Source organism: Apium graveolens, chromosome 4 (genome assembly GCF_009905375.1).
Source record: "Apium graveolens cultivar Ventura chromosome 4, ASM990537v1, whole genome shotgun sequence".
Lineage (NCBI taxonomy): Eukaryota > Viridiplantae > Streptophyta > Magnoliopsida > Apiales > Apiaceae > Apium > Apium graveolens.
In genome coordinates this window covers 306448078-306457364 of record NC_133650.1, presented here as the reverse complement: position 1 = coordinate 306457364, position 9287 = coordinate 306448078, and the positions used below count along the sequence as shown (strand labels likewise).

The window sequence follows — 9287 nt, the reverse complement described above, 5'->3', positions numbered from 1 at the left end:
AGATATCTCTCGATACTAGATCAATAACCATAACTTATCTATAATCGAAAAAATCAAAAGTTTATAAACAGAATAGACAATTAACGCATTATGACTCACAACACCTCCTTTCTACTAGAGTTATACAAGGATTCACACTATTATTGAACACATAACAAAGATGCTTATTTGATCATGCAACGAATGAGGTCCCAAAAGACTTATACAATAATACCCATGTAGCGAGCGTTAGGTTAGCGGATCCCAGACTATAAAATCCTTAGGTCACTAGGCACAAAGTCCCCTAAGAACTTAATAACTCGAATACCAAAGAGCCCACTCGTGATCAATTGTGCATTGAAACCATATTCTCTTATTTTCTTTTTTTTTTCAATTTCTGTGCAAGTGTGTTTCGCTCCATCTTACTCAACCCTAGACTACTCGCATACAATACGAGCCGGCTACTAGCAATTTGACGCCTAGCCACAACTAGCAATGAATTCCAATTTTTATCTCCAATTTTTATCTATTCATGTCTTTTATCATTAAGAGCCTATCATGGATTCTAAGCATAAGCAATAGATTAACCTCGAAAACCATCAAACCATGACAACAATCTAGCCCTTAAGCATATTCTAAGACTTAGTGAAATTACAAGTGTTTCTAGCCTGCAAATCAATTTATTAGGACTTAAACATCCCTCTATTCGTCATCACCACACTCAAATCAACATCAACTTATCAAATATCATAGTTCATCTTAAGGGATCATGCTAAATATGCATGCAAATGCAACTATATAAAATCACATAAAAATAAACAAATATGTCCTAAATGAATAATCATGCAAAAATATGAATGAACTACAACTAAATATTCAACATGAATCTATATGAATCTATATGGACACACATTACTAATCCTTACATTATCACCCCCAAACTTAAAATTTTCAATGTCCTCATTGAAGGTAATAATAAGGATTTCAGGCATACCTAGTTAGCGGAAGAATCACCCTCGTCGAGTAGAGGATCAGGTGGCCAATCAACCTCGCCACCAGTGTCTCGAACAACAGTACCGAAAACATGTGTCAAATCTGCAGCAAAACGACGGTGAATGTCGTGCATGGCCTCAATACGCCTAATTACTCGCCTGTACTGCTCATCACCAACACCAGTCCTATCAACTACCTGCTGTATATGAGAAGAACCCTCTATAGGCATTGGAGGATCTGTTTGGCTACCGTTTACATCATCAAAGATATATCCCAACCCCTTGTCAGGGGGTGCACCTAAGAATAAATAACTCAAGTGATATGGCTTTCGGTTGAGCTCAAGTATGGGAGCTTCTTGAATAAATGGTTCAAAATGCTCCTGAGAAATTTTCAGCTCTGCTAACCCAAGAGAATCGAATGGCATATCCAACTTCTTCTCCCACGGAGGTGCATTCAAAACCTGTAGTTGCTCTATTTTAAATCACTCCTCTTTAGCTGCGGGTAACTTTATTTCCTTGAACACATTAAAAGTGACCTTTTGATTGTAAACCTTCATCGAAAGCTCTCCCTTTTTGCACATCGATCATAGTTCGGCCTGTAGCCAAGAATGGTCTTCCCAAGATGATGGGAATCTTCTTATCTACCTTGAAATCAAGAATTACAAAGTCAGCAGGGAAGAAGAGTTTATCCACCTTGACCAAGACATCCTCCACTATACCTCATGGATAAGCGATGGAACGATCAGCTAGTTGCAATGTCATGTATGTTGGTTTCGAATCAGGCAGACCAAGCTTCTTGAAGATAAATAAGGGCATCAGATTGATGCTAGCTCCTAAATCACATAAACACTTGTCGAATGACAAGTTTCCAATGGTGCAAGGAATAGTGAAGCTTCCAGGATCTTTAAGCTTCGGAGGCAACTTCTGTTGCAGCACAGCACTACATTCCTCTGTTAGAGCAACGATCTCTAAGTCATCAAGCTTCACTTTCTGAGAGAGAATACCTTTAATAAACCTCGCATAGCTAGGCATCTGTTCAAGAGCTTCAGCGAAAGGTATGTTGATATGAAGTTTCTTGAACACCTCCAAAAACTTCTCAAATTGCTTATTGGGCTTTTTCTTCTGTAGCCTCTTTGGAAAAGGAGGTGGAGGATAGATCTGTTTCTCCCCTGTATTACCCTCAGGAGGAGTGTGTTCCACAGTAGTCTTCCTTGGTTCCACCTCTACTTCCTTCTGCACATCTTCTTCAACCACAACTGCATTTTCTGAAACTTGAGATTTTTCAGGCTCTTTGTCTTGCTGAACTTGGGGGCTTGCGACCTTTCCAGACCTTAAGGTGATGGCGTTCACCTGTTCTTCAACTTCCCTCTTGCCTGGATTTGTTTCTGTATCACTAGGAAGCGTTCCTGGTGGTCGATTCAATAAGGCGTTAGCAATTTGCCCTATTTGGTTCTCCAGATTCTTGATAGAAATAGCCTGGCTTTGACATATAAGAGCCTATTTTTTGAACATAAGCCTCAACTCCTCCAATTCAGATTTTTCATTCGAATGACCTGCATCATGAGTTTGAAGTTGAAGTTGTTGTCTTGATGCGAGTTGTTGCTGAAAACCAGGAGGATTGAATTCTTTATTTTCAAACTGCTGGAACGGCTGTTGCATCACATTCTGATTGTTGTTCCAGCTGAAGTTAGGATGATTCCAATTATCAGGATGATAACTGTCTGGAACTGGTTGCTGCGATCTCTGAAAGTTGCTCACAAACTGAGCTGAGTCACTAGATATAGCGCATTGTTCCATCGCATGCGGAACTGTACACAGCTCACAAACACTAATTATCTGCTTAACACCATAGTTAGCCAGAGAATCGATCTTCATAGACAACGCCTTTAGTTGAGCAGTGATAGCCGTAGCTGTATCCACTTCAAGAACTCCTGCTACCTTGCCATGTGGATATCTCTGGGTTGGATACTGATATTCATTAGCAGCCATCCGTTCAATTAGATCATAAGCTTTCTCATAGCTCTTTCCCCATAATGCTCCGCCTGATGCTGCATCTAGCATGGGTCTGGACTGTGCTCACAACCCATTGTAAAAACAAGTGATGATCATCCAATTAGGCATTCCACGATGAGGACACTTTCTAAGCATCTCCTTGTAGCGCTCCCAAACTTCATATAAAGATTCTCCTAATTGCTACATAAATTGAGTAAGAGCATTCCGGATTGTAGCTGTCTTCGCCATAGGGAAGAATTTAGTAAGAAACTTCTGAGCAATTTCTTCCCAAGTAGTAATCGAACTAGCTGGTAGAGAGTGTAACCAGCTCTTAGCCTTGTCCCTCAGAGAGAATGGGAAAAGTCTCAGCTTAATAACATCTTCAGAAACACCATTGAACCTGAAGGTGTCGCAGATCTTTATGAAATCCCTAATGTGCGTATTGGGATCTTCCGTTAGAGAACCCCCAAACTGGACTGAATTCTGCACCTATTGAATTATTCCAGGCTTGATCTCAAAGGTATTAGTTGTGATAGCTGGCCGGACAATGCTAGATTGAATGTGATTGATCTTGGGTTGAGAAAAATCCATCAAGTCTTTCGTTCGTGCTGCTGGATCTCCCATTGTAATGAGTACCTGAAACACAAACAAATAAACCGTGAAAGTAAAAGAATTCGAGTCAGTGAACTTTAACGACCACTGATGACAAGCACATAAACTAAAAACTAACACCAAGTCCCCGGCAGCGGCGCCAAAAACTTGTTAGGGCAAAAACACGCGCTAATATTCACGCAAGTATACGCGTTCGCAAGTAGTATAAGATATAAATCAGATTTATTCCCACAGAGACTGGTTTAAGTTAAGTTCAATTTATGCACCTATGCAACAATGTATGGTTATCGCTCAATGCTAAGACAAATAACAAATTGGGTTTTGATTAAACTAAGAGATTATACTACATAACATTAACTAAGAGAATTGAGGTTAAATTACTATATATGACAAACATAGGATTCTAACTTCATTAAATACTTCATTCAATAGCCTTATTGTTCTTAACCTTAGCATGTGATAGTGATGACACTAATCAGATAACACAAAACTAATAAACGCAAACTTTCGTTGCACGAGTACCATTCTACCAGACATCCACAAAAGAGATAGAAGCTAAATAGGCACCAATTATATTGAGACCCTATATTTCTATAGAATTTGACAACATAACGGTTTAAGAACAAGTTATCCATAATGATTACGTAGGGCAAGTAAAACGGTTAGAGTTACCTACTAATCATGCATACACATACATGAACCTATGCTAGCGTGGCAAGTTCTAAACCTCTATATTCACTGTCGCATCAATAGAGATTAACACGCTATCTTATATGTTAGCTACGCACATAAGACGAATAAGCACAAACAATACTAGTATATCAATCAATCACCACACATTAAGATATCGAAATAATTAATTATTGAAATCCATAAGTAAATCCGCTAGAACCCAATGACAACGATTAGCCCATAATCGAACTCATCGTCACCATGGGTTCCAATGAAAGCATGGTAAAAACAAGGTCTTAATAAACTGAATAATGATTAAAGTAGGAATAAACGAGATCTAGGTTCAACAAGAACGAAAACGAGCATCCAAAGTTACAACTAATTCAAAGAATCACAAGTTGAAAACTAGATCTTCTTTTTCGGAGTTGTTCTGTGCTTTTAGGTCTTCTCCTTGGTATCTCAATCTTCCCGGATGATTAAAACCCTTTTTTTAAGTATATATACGCCCCTAGTGGACCTGGACCCTTAAAATCGTCAAATTCCACTCAAAAAGGCTTTTTCAGCGAAATCAGCGACCAGCCGCGCGCTGACCGGCCGCTCAGCACTCCTGAGCGGGCGCTCAGCTCCTGGGCGGCCGCTCAGCTCTGCTGAGCGGGCGAGCGGCCGCCCAGCTACTGATTGGGAAAATTTCTGATGAATCTTGTTTTGGCCATAACTTGAGTTCTACTCGTCGAAATTAGGCGATTCAACTGCCTACGCGAAGCTAACGAGATTCTCTACAACTTGACAATGGCCTTGGCTTCAAATTATGATCACTTTTTATCATATTTACTTTAAAAGCTCTTTTCTTCATGTAACTGATACCTGAAATGCAATAACACAATAACACATCAAAATACCCACAACTTGTGTCCAAAACACCAATTTAAGCTTGTAATAAAGCATTCCAAGTGGATATAAAATCCACTTATCACACCCCCAAACTTAAATCGATGCTTGTCCTCAAGCATAAATAGACTCAAAACTATAGAACAAACCTAATGCATGAATGCAACTACGTGAATGCAACTAAATGATAATACAATCGATTCCCTCAGAATAAACATAACCTAATGAATAAGCCAATGCCTCTAAGAATGCAATGACTTTAAATAGAGCTCGAATAAATCCCACAAACCAACTCACAAACCATAAATGTGCGTGTGTGGAATGCTTAACAGATATCTCTCGATACTAGATCAATAACCATAACTTATCTATCATCGAAACAATCAAAAGTTTATAAACAGAATAGACAATAAACACATTATGACTCACAACACCTCCTTTCTACTAGAGTTATACAAGGATTCACACTATTATTGAACACATAACAAAGATTCTTATTTGATCGTGCAATGAATGAGGTCCCAAAAGACTTATACAATAATACCCATGTAGCGAGCGTTAGGTTAGCGGATCCCAGACTATAAAATCCTTAGGTCACTAGGCACAAAGTTCCCTAAGAACTTAATAACTCGAATACCAAAGAGCCCACCCGTGATCAATTGTGCATTGAAACCATATTCTCTTTTTTTTCTCTTTTTTTCCAATTTCTGAGCAAGTGCGTTTCGCTCCATCTTACTCAACCCTAGACTACTCGCATACAATACGAGACGGCTACTAGCCATTTGACGCCTAGCCACAACTAGCAATGAATTCCAATTTTTATCTCCAATTTTTATCTATTCATGTCTTTTATCATTAAGAGCCTATCATGGATTCTAAGCATAAGAAATAGATTAACCTCGAAAACCATCAAACCATGACAACAATCTAGCCCTTAAGTATATTCTAAGACTTAGTGAAATTACAAGTGTTTCTAGCCTGCAAATCAATTTATTAGGACTTAAACATCCCTCTATTCGTCATCACCATACTCAAATCAACATCAACTTATCAAATATCATAGTTCATCTTAAGGGATCATGCTAAATATGCATGCAAATGCAACTATATAAAATCACATAAAAACAAACAAATATGTCCTAAATGAACAATCATGCAAAAATATGAATGAACTACAACTAAACATGCAACATGAATCTATACAAATCTATATGGACACACACTACTAATCCTTACATTATAACCCCCAAACTTAAAATTTTCAATGTCCTCATTGAAGGTAATAATAAAGATTTCAGGCATACCTAGTTAGCGGAAGAATCACCCTCGTCGGGTGGAGGATCAGGTGGCTAATCAACCTCGCCACCAGTGTCTCGAACAACAATACCGAAAGCATGTGTCAAATATGTAGCAAAACGACGGTGAATGTCGTGCATGGCCTCAATACGCCTAATTACTCACCTGTACTGCTCATCACCAACACCAGTCCTATCAACTACTTGCTGCATATGAGAAGAACCCTCTATAGGCATTGGAGGATCTGTTCGGCTACCCTCTACATCATCAAAGATATATCCCAACCCCTTGTCAGGGGATGCACCTAAGAATAAATAACTCAAGTGATCTGGCTTTCGGTTGAGCTCAAGTATGAGAGCTTCTTGAATAAATGGTTCAAAATGCTCCTGAGAAATTTTCAGCTCTGCTAACCCAAGAGAATCGAATGGCATATCCAACTTCTTCTCCCACGGAGGTGCATTCAAAACCTGCAGTTGCTCTATTTTAAAGCACTCCTCTTTAGCTGTGGGTAACTTTATTTCCTTGAACACATTAAAAGTGACCTTTTGATTGTAAACCTTCATCGAAAGCTCTCCCTTTTGCTCATCGATCATAGTTCGGCCTGTAGCCAAGAATGGTCTTCCCAAGATGATGGGAATCTTCTTATCTTCCTCGAAATCAAGAATTACAAAGTCAGCAGGGAAGAAGAGTTTATCCACCTTGATCAAGACATCCTCCACTATACCTCGTGGATAAGCGATAGAACGATCAGCTAGTTGCAATGTCATGTATGTTGGTTTCGGATCAGGCAGACCAAGCTTCTTGAAGATAAATAAGGGCATCAGATTGATGCTAGCTCCTAAATCACATAAACACTTGTCGAACGACAAGTTTCCGATGGTGCAAGGAATGGTGAAGCTTCCAGGATCTTTAAGCTTTGGAGGCAACTTCTGTTGCAGCACAACACTGCATTCCTCCGTTAGAGCAACGGTCTTTAAGTCATCGAGCTTCACTTTTCGAGAGAGAATAGCTTTCATAAACCTCGCATAGCTAGGCATCTGTTCAAGAGCTTCAGCAAAAAGTATGTTGATATGAAGTTTCTTGAACACCTCCAAAAACTTCTCAAACTGCTTATTTGGCTTTTTCTTCTGCAGCCTCTTTGGAAAAGGAGGTGGAGGATAGATCTGTTTCTCCCCTGTATTACCCTCAGGAGGAGTGTGTTCCACAGTAGTCTTCCTTGGTTCCACCTCTACTTTCTTCGGCACATCTTCTTCAACCACAACTGTATTTTCTCAAACTTGAGATTTTTCAGGCTCTTCGTCTTGCTGAACTTGGGGGCTTGTGACCTTTCCAGACCTTAAGGTGATGGCGTTCACCTATTCTTCAACTTCCCTCTTGCCTGGATTTGTTTCTGTATCACTAGGAAGCGTTCCTGGTGGTCGATTCAATAAGGCGTTAGCAATTTGCCCTATTTGGTTCTCCAGATTATTGATAGAAATAGCCTGGCTTTGGCATATAAGAGCCTGGTTTTTGAACATAAGCCTCTACTCCTCTAATTAATATTTTTCATTCGAATGACATGCATCATGAGTTTGAAGTTGGAGTTGTTGTCTTGATGCGAGTTGCTACTGAAAACCAGGAGGATTGAATTCTTTATTTTCAAACTGCTGGAACGGCTGTTGTATCGCATTCTGATTGTTGTTCCAGCTGAAGTTTGGATGATTCCAATTGTCAGGATGATAAGTGTCTGGAACTGGTTGTTACAATCTCTGAAAGTTACTCATAAACTGAGATGAGTCACTAGATATAGCGCATTGTTCCATCGCATGCGGACCTGCACACAGCTCACAAACACTAATTATCTGCTTAACACCATAGTTAGCCAGAGAATCGATCTTCATAGACAACGCCTTTAGTTGAGCAGTGATAGCTGTAGCTGTATCCACTTCAAGAACTCCTGCTACCTTGCCATATGGATATTTCTGGGTTGGATACTGACATTCATTAGCAGCCATCAGTTCAATTAGATCATAAGCTTCCTCATAGCTCTTTGCCCATAATACTCCGCCTGATGCTGCATCTAGCATGGGTCTGGACTGTGCTCCCAACCCATTGTAAAAACAAGTGATGATCATCCAATCAGGCATTCCATGATGAGGACACTTCCTAATTATCTCCTTGTAGCACTCCCAAACTTCATATAAAGATTCTCCTGATTGCTGCACAAATTGAGTAAGAGCATTCCGATTGCAGTTGTCTTCGCCATAGGGAAGAATTTAGTAAGAAACTCCTGAGCAAGATCTTCCCAAGTAGTAATCGAACCAGCTGGTAGAGAGTGTAACCAGCTCTTAGCCTTGTCCCTCAGAGAGAATGCAAAAAGTCTCAGCTTAATAGCATCTTCAGAAACACCATTGAGCTTGAAGGTGTCGCAGATCTCTATGAAATCCCTAATGTGCGTATTGGGATCTTTTGTTAGAGAACCCCCAAACTGGACTGAATTCTGCACCCATTGAATTATGTCAGGCTTGATCTCAAAGGTATTAGCTGTGATAGCTGGCCGGACAATGCTAGAGTGAATGTCATTGATCTTGGGTTGAGAAAAATCCATCAAGGCTTTCGTTCGTGCTGCTGGATCTCCCATTGTAATGAGTACCTGAAACACAAACAAATAAACCGTGAAAGTAAAAGAATCCGAGTCAGTGAACTTTAACGACCACTGATGACAAGCACATAAACTAAAAATTAACACCGAGTCCCCGGCAGCGGCGCCAAAAACTTGTTAGGGCGAAAACACGCGCTAATATTCACGCAAGTATACGCGTTCGCAAGTAGTATAAGATATAAATCAGATTCATTCCCACAGAGACTTGTTTAGGT

At 39.8% G+C, this 9287-nt stretch overlaps 2 non-coding genes across 2 annotated transcripts; both read left to right on the top strand.

The window, feature by feature from the left end:
* The first annotated feature begins 3090 nt into the window (after positions 1-3090).
* Positions 3091-3197, top strand: LOC141722046 (small nucleolar RNA R71). Its single transcript, XR_012575080.1, has one exon. It is a non-coding gene; the product is annotated as a small nucleolar RNA R71 (small nucleolar RNA).
* A 5358-nt stretch (positions 3198-8555) lies between these two features.
* On the top strand, positions 8556-8659 carry LOC141721986 (small nucleolar RNA R71). Its single transcript, XR_012575025.1, has one exon. It is a non-coding gene; the product is annotated as a small nucleolar RNA R71 (small nucleolar RNA).
* The last annotated feature ends 628 nt before the right edge of the window (positions 8660-9287 follow it).